The following is a 13,642-nucleotide window of genomic DNA, read 5'->3' on the forward strand; positions in this document are numbered from 1 at the left end:
TTTGCCTCCTTCTGCACCTCTCTTCTCTCTCCTAACCTAGTTCCTTAGCTTAATTGTCCTACAAATGCCCACATTGGCCACCTCGGTCCACAATCCTCATAATTCAGCATGTGCCACCAACTGTAACCTCACTCCGCTTTACTCCCAGCTCAGATATTCTAGTCAACCCCTGACTTTCATGCGTGTAGTCAGTCAGTGAAAATGGTGGTAAAGCTCGGGTTTCTTTTCCAACCTAATCAACCTTGTGATACATTTGTTACAATGTTCTTTGTTACTATGGCATAAAGACCAATTTATAATGCAAGTTATCATTAATCTTTGACAATAGATTCATTAGAAGCCACTGAAAAATAGGAGAAAGGGATCATCAAAATTGAATTTTCATTTGTTGAGAGTAAACTAGACAAGAATAAAACCTCTAGGGATCATTAAATATAGCTTGCAGAGACTCTGTCTCAAAGGACTTGGGGCAAACTGCATGGGATTCAAACATTTCCCAGAATTTCAGTGGAAACAGAATTTAGCTAATGTCCTAGAAAAGAAAGCACACAGCTAATCCAAATCTGCTAATTAACCTAATAGACTATACTGGCTCTGGATGGCTTTCCCCTTTGGGAGAGGAAAAAATAACCCTGCTTATAAATCAATATTTCCTTAGACAGATTGAAATTTACTACAGTTCTTCAGGGATTTTAGGTTTCAATAAACCGAGGGGAAAGTCTTCCTTGAATACATATACCTGCCCTGTTCCCCCACCAACACTAGCCACACTTTTGTTCTTCCTTCTCCTTCCTTCCTCTCTTGCCCTCCCCCTCTCTCCCTGCCTCCTTCATTCCTTCCCAATTGAAGGCCTACACCCACCACATACTGTTAGGCCTTGATGAAACAGCAGCAAACAATAAGAAATAAAGGGGCTCAGAACATGCCACCTCAAAATATGCTCTTTTGACATATTATTTTGAGCTAAAGTCACTTGAAAACCAACAGGTGCAAAGAAAGCACTTTGACCTTTCCTCTTCTTCCTGAAAACAGGAGACGAAACTCCAAATGTGAAAGATGCCCTCCTAACACCAGGAGGAAAAGACCATTTTTATCACCAGAGATGGGGAGTCAAGGTCGAGGAAAATTTGTACAAACAGACCTTATTAAAATAACTTTTATTTTCTTCTAGTCTCCCCATATATTTTAGTTACTTCTCCACAATCGTCACTCTCCTTTCAATGTCGTACATAAGCCCTGGGGCCTAGATGCTTCTTTGGATCTTTCTTTTCCTGTGAAGACTCTTATGTATGGGCAAACTTTTATTAAATGAAATTTGTATTCTCTCCTCCTCTTCACCTGTTAAGACATCCCTGCCAGAAACCTTCGATGGGTAAAGAAGAAATGTTATCTTCCCTACAGTAGTAAATTAATAAAATAGAATATTAGACATGTAACATGTTTGGGGAAATAGAAAGCAAGGGGGGCCCAGGAGTGCTGGCATGAGGCACTGCAACTTTATATAGAGGGTCAGGGAAGGCTCATTAAGAAGGGGGAAATTTGAGCAAAGACTGAAGCAGGTGAGGGAGAAAGGCTTGCAGATATTTAGGGCAAAAGCAAATGGCAAAGCACTGGGGGTTGAGTGTGCCTGGAGGGTTCAGAGCAACAAAGATCAGGTCTAGGATTAGCCAAAGGCGAGGCGTACAAACGCAGGGTTGGATCCTGCCTTTCTTCCAAAGTTTTGTCTTTTTCTTTTGTATTAATGATGATATGTCATTAAAATATTATTTATCTTGATTACTGAATGTTTTGGCATCTCAAGGTCCATGTCTCACAAGTTTCACTCCGTTCCAGGCCCTGGAGTTGATGGAGGGGGTGAGGGGAGCCAAGGGGAGAGTAGTAGGAAATGACATCAGAGAGAAAGGGAGATGGGGATTCTGAGCAGCTTGGCTTTTACACTGTGGGGTGGGAAGTTGCTGCCAAAACAAATTACCACAAATGTAGTACCTTAAAAAACATAAATTTGTGTCTCACAGTTCTATATAGATCAGAAGCCCAACACAATATAGCTCTGCTATCATCAGAGCTGTATTCCTTACCAGAAACTCCCGGGGGGAAGAATCTGTTTCCCTGCTCACTGGGTTTGCCAGCAGAATTCAGTTCCATGCAGTTGTACGACTGAGGTCCTCTGCTCTTTGCTGTGGGCTTGTGGCCCCTTCCTGCATTTTCAAAGCCAGTAGTAGAGGGTCAAGTCCTCAACAGCAGATCTCTCACTCTTCTGCTTGCCTCTTCTGCTTTATGTGATTAGATTGGGCCCACCTGGTAATCCAGGACCACCTCCACACCCACACCCTAAGCATAGCTTCCAAGTCCCTTTTGCCAAGCAAGATAACACACTCACAGGTTCTGGGGATTAGGACATGGCCATCTTTGGGGGGCCATCCTTCTGCCATCACGGAGGCTTTGGTTAATGGAGTAATGATCCCTCTAGTTGCTCTGTTGAAAACAGTTGGGGAAGGGGGAGGGACAGGGAGGATCAGAAAAGAGATAGGGAAACTGGTAAAGCGGCTCAAGCAGTAGTAATTCAGAGGAGATGTGATGGTGGCTTGGATAATGTGATGGTAGGTCTTGTAGGTCAAGTTGGCTAGGCTACTGTCAGCAGCTATTCAATCAAACACTGATCTGGGTGTTGCTGTAAAGATATTTTGTAGATGTGATTAAGGTCCCTAGAGGGTTGACTTTAAGTAAGTGAAATTATGGTAGATTCAGGTGGGCCTGATTCAATCAGTTAAAAGCCTTCTGAGCAGACCTGAGGGTTCCCGGATGAGGAAGCAGATCTGCCTGTGGATAGCAGCTTCATCTCCTGCCTCAGCATTTCCGCTTGCCTTTCCTAAGGACCCCCTCCCGCCCTAGGGACTTCAGACTCACCTAACCAGCGCACAATTGTGTAAGCCAATTCTTTGCAATGAATCTCTTAATAAGCATCTGCCACTGGTTGTTTCTCTTATTGAACCACATATATGTATAGATACTGACTTAATTTTATAGTTTAGATTGTTATTGATATAGATACTGATTGATATAGATATTAAAGAAATTTTGAACGTGAAGCCAACAGGATGTAGCAGCAGACTGGAAGTAGGATGGGAGAAAGAGAGGGATCAGGGATGATTCCAAAGTTTTCTTCCTGAGCTGCTAGAAGGATGGCTCACTTGTCTCCTTCTAAGATAGGGAATTGCTCTACCATGAAAGCCACTCGAAGAGCACATTCAGTTTCCCCTGCAAGGAAGCCCCTTTCAGAGACAGGGTGTACACAGGCAGGAATGGGTGGGTGAGTCTGGCCAGCCCTGAGGTAGGCAGGCTCCAGGCCAAAGGGGGAAATAGAGAATAAAGTCACCACTGTGTTCATGCCACTCATCCAGGATATTGCGGCTTTCCATTGCATTCTGGAAGAGCAGGTCTCTTTACTGTTCTCTACTCTGAACCCCACCTCCCCTGCTGGTCTGTGCTCTGTGGGAACCAGTTAGCTGAACCCTGAGCCAATAACAAGCAAGGAGAGCTGAATAGAGACTTTATGAATAAATGTTGCTCTGTGGTCTTCTTTTTTCCTTGTGAAGGAACAGGGTGTGCTTGAAAATAAAAAAAAATGAGTTTTTTTGTTTTTTGTTTGTTTGTTTTGTAGTAATCTTCCTGGAAGGCAGAAAAGAAAAAGAAAAAAAGAAAGAACAGCATAGATTTGTCACTTGGTACTGCTCTGGTTAGCACAATGGTTGGGCCCCAGGCCCCTCTCTAGGCCTCCCAACCTGGCACTGAATACAATTGAAGAAATCAAAGGAACTTTTCCAAGAGTCTGGCAGCTCAGACAGATACTGAGATGGCAGAGCTGTGTGGTACCAGGCCACACACAGAGGCCTCCATTTCCTCCTACCTTCTGGAACGCAGCAACCAGAGCTCAACAAGCCTGCAGTCCTGTTCAGGGAAACCTCACCTGGGCATCAACTGTTCACAGAGAATCTGAACCACCACCCCAAGGAGACAGGGTGGGTCAGTTTCTAGCCTAGTCATTGCCAATATAAATGTTTGAGGGGCTCTCTGATAAATAAATCAATAGAACATCTTGAATCTGAAGGGGGCCAAACATTGTGCTTCTTTAGTCTCCTACAAAAGGTAAAAGATTTCATGTCAGGAAGTACTTTGGTATGCCAACAAGTTTCCAGAGCCTCTTCCTCCTTCTCCCTCAATTCCGTATTGGACCACCAGTTAGATGTCAGAAACTGATCCTTCGCCCCAAAGAAGTATCAGGTGTTTGTTGTTCCTTCAAAAGCCAAGTTTTCGAGTTTCTGGTGGACTTCACAGGATTTCTCTCCTCCTGAATCACTCCTGGCTGTGGTAAACCTGGGTGAAGTCCTTATCACTCCAAACCTATACTGCAAAAAAAGTGAAATATTTTTGTCTCATCTCCCCCCTGCCCTTGATCTCTACAGGAAGAGGATAAAGGCGCAAGGAGTCAGGTTTGGAGTAAAAACATGCACCACACAAGATATTTGTGAGGATTAAATAACTTGGGCCCAAGTATTTTGGAAGCTGCCAAGGGCTCTACAGATTAGATATACAGAAGTATTGGCTGAAAGCCGACCTCCATTGACAAGCATAATGTAGATGTAAGAAGCTGAAACAGACTCTGTGTCCCTGGTGGGTGGTAGCCAGACAAGGGATGTACAATCATGGGTTGATGGGGGAAAAGTCTCCCAAGAGAAAAAGACAAAATGAGATTCTTGGTCCAGCAAAAAAAAAAAAAAAAAAAAAAAAAAGGCTCAAGAAGGGAAGAAATGGCAGGTAAAAAAGTAAAAATGATAGTGATATAAGAGCATCGGCGGGGGGCGGGGGGGGGGTTCCTATTTCTATTCACTAGAGCTATAGATCTATGAGGGACATGTTCAGTGCTAAGGGCACACCCCTGAGGCCTGTGGGAAAATCAACCCCAAGGAGTCCTTGCCACCTCTGTCTCAGTGCATGTGGTCAAGTACATCCAGAGCATGGGATTTGGGGAGTGAAGGGAATTTGGGCTTCTCCATAGTGTTTCCAGACAAGATATTTGTTACTTTCTGCTAGTCAAACTTCTTTTCTGATGATCTTGTGGTATGCATGCTAAAAGAGGATTGAGCTGTCCCACATTTCAGCTATTCCCAGAAATGCTTGGCAAAGGAAAATGTAGGTGAAAGTGTGACAGCAAAATGCTTTGGAAACCTATGGAAGGGCACATTGCTGGGGGGATGAAAGCAAAGCTAATATAAAATGATCAATGACTTGCTGTGGGCCAGGCACTGTTCTAAGTATTTTCTATGTGTTAGCTCATTTGATCCAGTTCTATGAGGCAGGATGATTATTTTTCCCATTTAATGGATGACATAACTGAGGCATGGAAAAGTTAATTTGACAAAGGTCACAGAGGTAAAGCCAGGTTTCAAATGCAGATTACCTAACTTCATAATCTTCCATAAAGTGGAGATAGTATATTTTCCTAGCCTGTCTCCAGTTAAAAAATGGGGAAATAACATGCTAGCAAGGGTGAGATATATTTGTTTTGACTAGGATAACCTATAGAGATAGAGCATTACAGCTTTGAATGTTAAAATGTTTTTGGCCACTGCATCAGTAAGGATGCTTTTTGCTACAAGTAACAGAATATCTAACCATAATTAATTAAACAATAAAGACATTTATTACTTCATATGTCAATAAGTTGGATTCAGTCCATTTTTTTAAGATTTTTTTTTAGATTTTTTATATTTATTTTTTTTAAGACTTGTTTTTTTAAGTCCATTTTTTTAAGATTTATTTTTTTAGAGAGGGAGAGAGCATATGAGTAGGGGAGGTGTGTGTGGGGGGGAAAGAGAGAGACAGAGAGACAGAGAGACAGAGACAGAGAGAGAGAGAGAGAGAAACCCAAGCAGGCTCCATGCTCAGTGCAGAGCCCGATGCTGGGCTTGATCCCACAACACTGAGATCATGACTTAGCAGAAATCAAGACTTGGATGTTCAACTGACTGAGCCCCCCAAACACTCCAGACTCAGTCTAATTTTAAAAGGTTGGATCAATGATGTCATCAGGATCAAGATATTTTCCATCTCTTGAGTTTGCCTTCCTTAGTATTTTAACCCTGTCTACCTCACACTAATAAGATGGCTGTAGTAGTTGACACCCCGTGTTAACAAGATTATATTCAGTGGAGAAGGAATTTCCTATCAGACCCTTAGCAGGCTATACAGGTCAATTAGACTAAATTAGGTCTCATATCTATGCTGTAGCTACAGGGAATTTGAGAATGTGAGTAGCTGGAACTCACAGCTCTGTTGAAAGGACAAACTCTTCCAACAAGCAAGAGGGAGGTGGGATGAGGTGGTGTTGAGCCACTGATTTGGGAACCTACCTAGTCTTTTTATGTTTTATTTTTCTTCATTTCTTAGCTGTAAATGCATAAAGGACAAATCAAGGTCATGACTTAAAGCAAATTACTAAATCGTAACCAAAAAAAAAAAAAAAAAAACCACACAGAGCCAGCTCCAGACATGTTTCTGGCTTGAGGCTGGACTCAGGATCTACACAGCTCGAAACATCCATGTGATTCTCTGAAGAGACTTTGCTAACAGTGAAATTGCACCTGCCCCAGCATCCCCCAGGTGTTATGGGTGGTGTCAGCCTAGGATCCCTGAGTTTAGTCCTAGCCTTCCTCCTCCCCACCTTTTTAGAAAGAATCCGTATCTGTTTCTCTTTCTTTATTCTTCAGTGTCATATCCTGCTTCTTCTAAAGAGAAAGCTGACCAATGTGAGAAAGATTTAAATTGGGTCATTCCCTCCTAATAGAATTTTTTGAATACTAGAAATAAAGTTCCTAAGGGCCACCAGAGAGAAGCACTTCTAATTCCAGCACCAGAATAACAGGAATTGTACCTGTTAGAATTAGGTTCTGTTGCAACAGGGACATTAAACATGGCTTAGGAGCACCTGGTGTGGCTCAAATGGTTAAGCATCCGACTCTTAATTTTGGCTTAGATAATGATCTCATGGTTTGTGATTTCAAGTCCTGTGCCCTGCTTTGTGCTGACAGTGCAGAGCCTGCTTGGGATTCTCTCTCCCCCTCTCTCTCTGCCCCTTCCCCACTCTCGCTCTCTCTCTCTCTTAAAATAAATAAAAATAAATAAAAAATAAATAAACATGGCTTAAACATTACTGGAGTGTATTTCTCTCTCATGGAAATATAGTTCAGGGCTGCTCAGCAGGCTCCATAGCTAGGGCATGATCTATTACCTCATAGGGGGCCCATACATATTAAAGAAGGCCATTTATTTGGAGTCTAGCACATTATAACTCTTTTGGTTCAATAATGAAAGTAATAATAAATAATATTAGTTGAGCTTTATCTATGTGTCAGGCCCTGGATAAGGGCTCTTGAAATATCAACTCATTTAATTTTCACAATAGTTCTAGGAGGAAGGGACAGTCATTGTCCTTATTTCATAGATGGGGACATTGAGAGATTAGGGGTCTTGGCAATGATTGCCTAGTTAGGTAGTTAGTGCAGAGCTGTGATTCAAACCCAGCCCAAAGGCCTAACCACCAGACTCAACCATCATCACCTCCCTGTCAAAACCCTCCCATCATTCATCTCCTTCACTCCCTTCACTGTGAGATGGTCACAAGGTAGCTGGGAAAACAGAGCATGTATCACCAAAGAGCAAATTTGTAATGTAAAGCGATGGGGTCTAGGTGTCAAATGAGAGGTGTAAGATAAAAGAGAACATCAACTTCCCTGGAGTGGGCACAGAAGGTGTCACACTGGAGAGGGTGTCCAAGTTGGGTTATGATGGACACACAGGATTTAGAAGAGTAGAGGAGGATGTGCCAGGCATGAGGAATGGAGTGGGTAAGGCTTGGAGGTGGGAAAGGAAATAGCATGATAAAGGAATAATAAGAAAACAATCTTGGCTAAATCATAGGATTCTTACAGAGGAATCCTGAGAAAGCACTTTGGAAATGAAGATTAGAATTAGGTTAAGAAGGAATTTGAACTTCCTTCTGAATAGCTGAACTATAGTCGGCAGACACTGGGTAGTCACAGGGGATGTGTGGGGAAGGAGGGGGCTGAACGGTGAAATCGTGTGATGGAAGCAGTTTCTTTAGGAATAATGTGGTGATTGTGGGAGGGGTGACTTACAGACTCGGAGGCTGGGACTCTAGTTAAGAAGCTTTTGGGGGCGCCTGGGTGGCGCAGTCGGTTAAGCGTCCGACTTCAGCCAGGTCACGATCTCGCGGTCCGTGAGTTCGAGCCCCGCGTCAGGCTCTGGGCTGATGGCTCGGAGCCTGGAGCCTGTTTCCGATTCTGTGTCTCCCTCTCTCTCTGCCCCTCCCCCATTCATGCTCTGTCTCTCTCTGTCCCAAAAATAAATTTAAAAAAATGTTGAAAAAAAAAATTAAAAAAAAAAAAAAAAAAAAAAGAAGCTTTTGAAATGATCTAGACATGAGGTAATGAGAACTTGAAATGGAGTGTTAGCACAAGGCATGGATGGAACAGCAGGGATGTGAGAGATACCACTGGAGCAGAATTGAGGGGCTTGGTGACTAGGTCTGAGAGCCAGGGAATGGGAGGGGTCAGGGATGTCTGCCAAAGCTGGGGTGATGGGAGAACATTGCTGTAAATCGAAGCTCTGGGACTTCTAGTCAGAGAGGACTCCATTTGCTATCCATCCTTTGCAAGATCTCTGTATCCACTGAGCATCTCTATGGAGTTGGTATTCACCAAAGCTACCTGGACCAGACAGCCATCTTCTTTTTCTTCTTTGCTGCCAAGTGTTACTTCCATCAGGGAAGACTCTAGGTCAGAAGAGAAAGCATAGACTTTGGGTCAAAGAGCTAGGAATTTAAATCTGCTGTATCCATCACCAGCATGGTAACATTAAGCACATTTCTCAGTACTTTGAGATTCAGTTCTCTTTTTAAATTAAAAATTTTTTTAAGTTTATTTAGTTATTTTGAGAGAAAGAGAGAAAGTACACACACATGAGTGGGGGAGGGGCAGAGAGCCAGGGAGAGAGATTCCCAAGCAAGATACACACCTGCAGCACGGAGCCCGATGCAGGGCTCGAACTTACAAACTGTGACATCATGACCTGAGCCGAATTCAAGAGTCAAACATTTAACTGATTGAGCCGCCCAGGTGCCCAGATTCAGTTCTCTTTAAAATAGGTATGAAAATACCTATTTGATGGGGGTACTGGGGGGATAAGATAATAAACACAAAGCATTTAGTACTGCGCCTGGCTCATAGTAGGTGCTTAGTAATATGGCTAATGTGTTGAGCTTACTATGGACACCCTTCTAACTGCTTGAGTTACATTCACTATTCATTCCTCACAACAATCCTATGAGAGAGATACCATGATTACCTCCAACTCATGGATGAGGAAATGAGGTATGAAGAAGATGCAGAACTTGCTAACGTCCCAGGGACAATATAAGGCTAAACCAGAGCTTGAACCCAAGCAGTCCAGCTTCAGAATCTGTATTCTTCACCACTACCTGGCCCTTAAAAGAATATTGTTTGCAAACGATTAATGCAAAGCTATTACATACACTGAAAGGATGCAAGAGTAGCAAAAACAGCCCCTGTAAGGGGAATATAAAACTACATAGCCAGAATGGCTAGACTACCAATATGAGAGAATGGCTACTTGTCATAGCTTGAAGTTGGTCCTTTAGAGCCCCTTTGGTAGCTAGATCCTGGAGAAGGTGAATGAGGGAGAGGTCCCAGAGGGAAGTGCAGAGTTCAGTGCCTGCGGTAGGTCCTCAGGAGGTTCAGGGCAGTGACTTTAAACAATTCATACAGAGATTTCAGTATCTTAATTTCCAGTATGGCAGTATAGTGTGTCCCAGAAAAATATCAGAACTGGTTATCTTTTACCAGTGTTTTCTAGTCAACCTGTGGGCAAACATGCTGATTTCTTTTCTTTTCTTTAAAAAAATTTTTTTAATGTTTATTTATTTTTGAGAGAGACAAAGAGACAGAGTGAGTGGGGGAGGAGCAGAGAGAGAGGAAGACACAGAGTTCGAAGCAGGCTCCAGGCTCCGAGCTGTCAGCACAGAGCCTGACATGGGGCTCCAACCCATGAGATCATGACCTGAGCCAAAGTCAGGACGCTTAACTGACTGAACCACCCAGGTGCCCCCACACTGATTTCTTTTAAATGTTTATTTTTGAGAAAGAGAGAGAGACAGAGTGGGAGTGGGCAAGTGACTGAGCCACCCAGGTGTCCCCAAACACACTGATTTTTAAAAAATGTTTATTTATTTATTTTGAGAGAGAGAGAGAGAGAGAGAGAGAGAGAGAGAATGTAGGGGAGGGGAAGAGAGAGAGAGGCAGAGAGAATTCCAAGCAGGCTCAAACCCACAAACTGTGAGATTATGACCTGAGCCAAGCCACCCAGGTACCCCAAAACACACTGATTTTTAAGGAAATTCTCAGTGTTGAATATTATACTGACTTTTAAATGTATTTTATTTGTTATTACTACCATGTTTACATTATTTTCAAAAAAAGATTTGAAGTACCTCATAGTAAAAAACTCTTTAAAAAATCATTACAATATGTATAAATAATAAACATTGTGAATGTAGAAGTTTTATACCTGAAAATCTAAACTAAGATGAAATGAGAAATAGGATGCATTTCCTAGTATTGATTATGAAAATAGACCTAAATGCTTAGATCCTTGTGCTTAGAATTCAGGTGTGCAGGACCAGCATGGCATTTGGTATGAAGATGGGAAGCCTCAACTTCTATTCTTGCTTAGGAAGAGGCCCACGTCATATACTATTCCACCTGAGTATCCCATAATCAAGGCAAAACATATCTTAGTAGCTATACTTCTACCAAGTAAACAGGCAATCACAGCTTTGAAATGAAAGACTTAAAAAAAAGGGGGGGGGGAAGGGTATGCTTGGTACCTTGGGAGAGGAGAATGTGATTTGGATTTGCTTTTTGCTTCAATGGCCTGCCTAAGAGCAAAATGCTAGTCTGGGTGGGGTCTTGAATTATCTTAAATAAGCTAATTTGCATGCCATTGATTTCCCTTCACTCAGATATAGGACCAGCCGATGATCTGCAATCTTCTTTCGTCAGAGAACTCTGGAAATACTAGAGGACATTATGGTGGTTACCAGTCTTCCTGGGGAGGCAGCCATATAAGAGGTCTGGGATTCTGTCCTGCAGCACCTTCCTAGAATTTGGGAAAGTCCTCAAAGTTTGCTGTTATGGTTTGTTGGCTTAAGACTAGACCAAAGAATTTCAGAGGCTTGTTTCCAATAGAGCCTCTGATCAAGAAGATTACAGTTTTCTAAGACTAGAAAGAACACCTTCCATACCATTTTTATTATTGATATATATCCTGAATCTCCCTGATCTCACCACCCAGCAGGCACAAAAGAGATTGCATTGAGATGCCCACCTGCTGACTGGGGCTTCATATCCCAAAGGTCCCCCTTATGATTTCTGAGACTCTCCACGGGGTATCCTTGTGTCTGCTAACTCCTGCCTCACCTGATGCTCCTCCAGTGACTTCAGAGCAAAGGAGAAAGAGGGCATTTGATTTCTGGGAAGAGGTGAAAGGGATGTGGTCATGAAAATCTGTCCCTCGGTTTTCACAAAACAAAGTTTTAGTTCATGAAATGGCAGACATTTGGGTCCAGTCCTGATTCGTTATACTGCCTTGCACAGGTCACCTTTTCTTTTTGTTTCAAATTCCTTTACTAAAAATGGAAACAATCCTCACATCTCACAAAGATGTTGTGGGAACTGGCTGTTTAATGATTGGATGGTATTTTGAAAACATCAAGTACAAGATAAGTGCTAGGTCAAGAAAGCCAAAGACATGTGGCTTCTCTAATGAGGTAGCGGGATGTGCCTGTCTTTCTTTTTGCTTTAAACATCCAAAGGAAATACATTTTTAAATGTCTGCACAATACTGACAGAGAACAATCTCAAATTCCCCAAGTCAATAAATTGCTCTTTGAGCCTCCTTAAATGAACTAAGTTGCTGCATAGGTGAGGCCCAGGCTCCAAGGAGAATAAAGTTTTGAAAAATCCTATGCAATTTGAAGTTATATAACAAGTGGCATTAGGATTAGAGAAAATTTGGGAGGGAATGAGACTTCATAACCAACATCTGATCATGACATTTAAATTTATTTATTTATTTATTTAATGACATTTTAATAAAAGACACATTTAATCCTAAAATACTCTAATGGCATTAATAGCTTTAATGGAAACCTTTACTTAAAATTTGAAGAAGGTGTTTAGGAGATAGGAGAGAATGGCAAGGGCCATGGAAAGGAGAAGCTAGATATAAAGTTTGAAAATTGTACCTGTGATTGGGTTCTACTCTCCAATTGATACTATTAGAAAACATATCAAAAGAAGCTCCTCCCTTCAAAAAATAAGAGACATGCTGTGGGTTGAATTGCTCCCCCAAATTCATGTTGAAGTCCTAACCCCAGTACCTCAGCAGGTAACCTTATTTGGAAATAAGGTCATTGTAGATATAATTAGTTAAGATGAAGCCACACTACAGTAGGGTGAGCCCCTAATCCAATAGGACTGGTGTCCTTATAAAAAGAGGAAATTTGGGGGCACCTGGGTGGCTCAGTCAGTTAAGCATCTGACTCTTGATTTCAGCTCAGGTCATGATCTCACAGTTGTGGGATTGAGCCCCATGTCAGGCTTCATGTTGAATGTAGAGCCTTCTTGGGATTCTGGGTCTCCCTTTCTCTCTCCCTTTCCCCAACTCACACTGTTTCTCTTGCTCTCCTCTCTGAAAATAAATAAATGAATAAACAAACAAACAAACAAACAAATAAATAAACATTTTTTAAAGGGAAATTTGGACAGAGACATATGCATCAGAGAGAATACCATGTGAAGATGAAGGCAGAGATGGGAGAGGTGCTTCTATGAGGCAAGGAACACCAGTGAGTTCTAGCAAACCACCAGAAGCTAAGGGAGAGGCATGAAACAGTTATTCTCTTAGAGTCCTCAGGAAGAATCAACCCTACTGACACCATTATCTGAAACTTCTAGCCTCCAGAACTGGAAGACAACAAATTTCTGTTGTGTAAGCTCCCTAGTTTATGGTATTTTGTTATGGTGCCCCCCCCCCCCAGAAAACTAGTACATCATTACACCCAGTTGTTTGACCCTATAGAATCAGAAGTAATGTGGAGAAGAAGGGGTTGAAGGTAGTTAACACTATGTTCTTCAGTATATATTTCACTAATTAAGAGATTTATTGAGTTAACATTATTTTCTTAAAATATAAAAATTTAAAGATTATGATCATCAGTTATTCATATCTTATGGCATGTTGTATTTTTCAAAGATGGCCACAATATCCCCCATCCCACATTGCTCTTCTGGAACCTTGCCATTTCTCCATTAAGAATTAAGAATTCTCCACTAATTCCCCTTGAGTCTAGGTGGGTTTGTGACTCACTTGGAACCAACAGAATGTGGTAGGAGTGATGCTACATGACTTCTAAGGCCATGTCATAAAAGTTGATGCTGCTGCCTTAGGGGCTGAACTACTTGCACTGAAGAACTTAGCTGCCTGG

At 42.0% G+C, this 13,642-nt stretch overlaps 1 long non-coding RNA gene across 1 annotated transcript; it reads right to left on the reverse strand.

Annotated features, from left to right (window-relative positions):
• Positions 1-364: 364 nt before the first annotated feature.
• LOC109278631 (uncharacterized) lies at positions 365-8,853 on the reverse strand. Its single transcript, XR_002085766.2, has 3 exons — positions 8,787-8,853; positions 2,381-2,475; positions 365-2,198 (listed from the first exon to the last, which is right to left on the reverse strand). It is a non-coding gene; the product is annotated as an uncharacterized LOC109278631 (long non-coding RNA).
• Positions 8,854-13,642: the final 4,789 nt, after the last annotated feature.

This window comes from Panthera pardus, unplaced genomic scaffold, assembly GCF_024362965.1.
Source record: "Panthera pardus isolate Hobbes unplaced genomic scaffold, ASM2436296v1 HiC_scaffold_13, whole genome shotgun sequence".
Classification (NCBI taxonomy): Eukaryota; Metazoa; Chordata; class Mammalia; order Carnivora; family Felidae; genus Panthera; species Panthera pardus.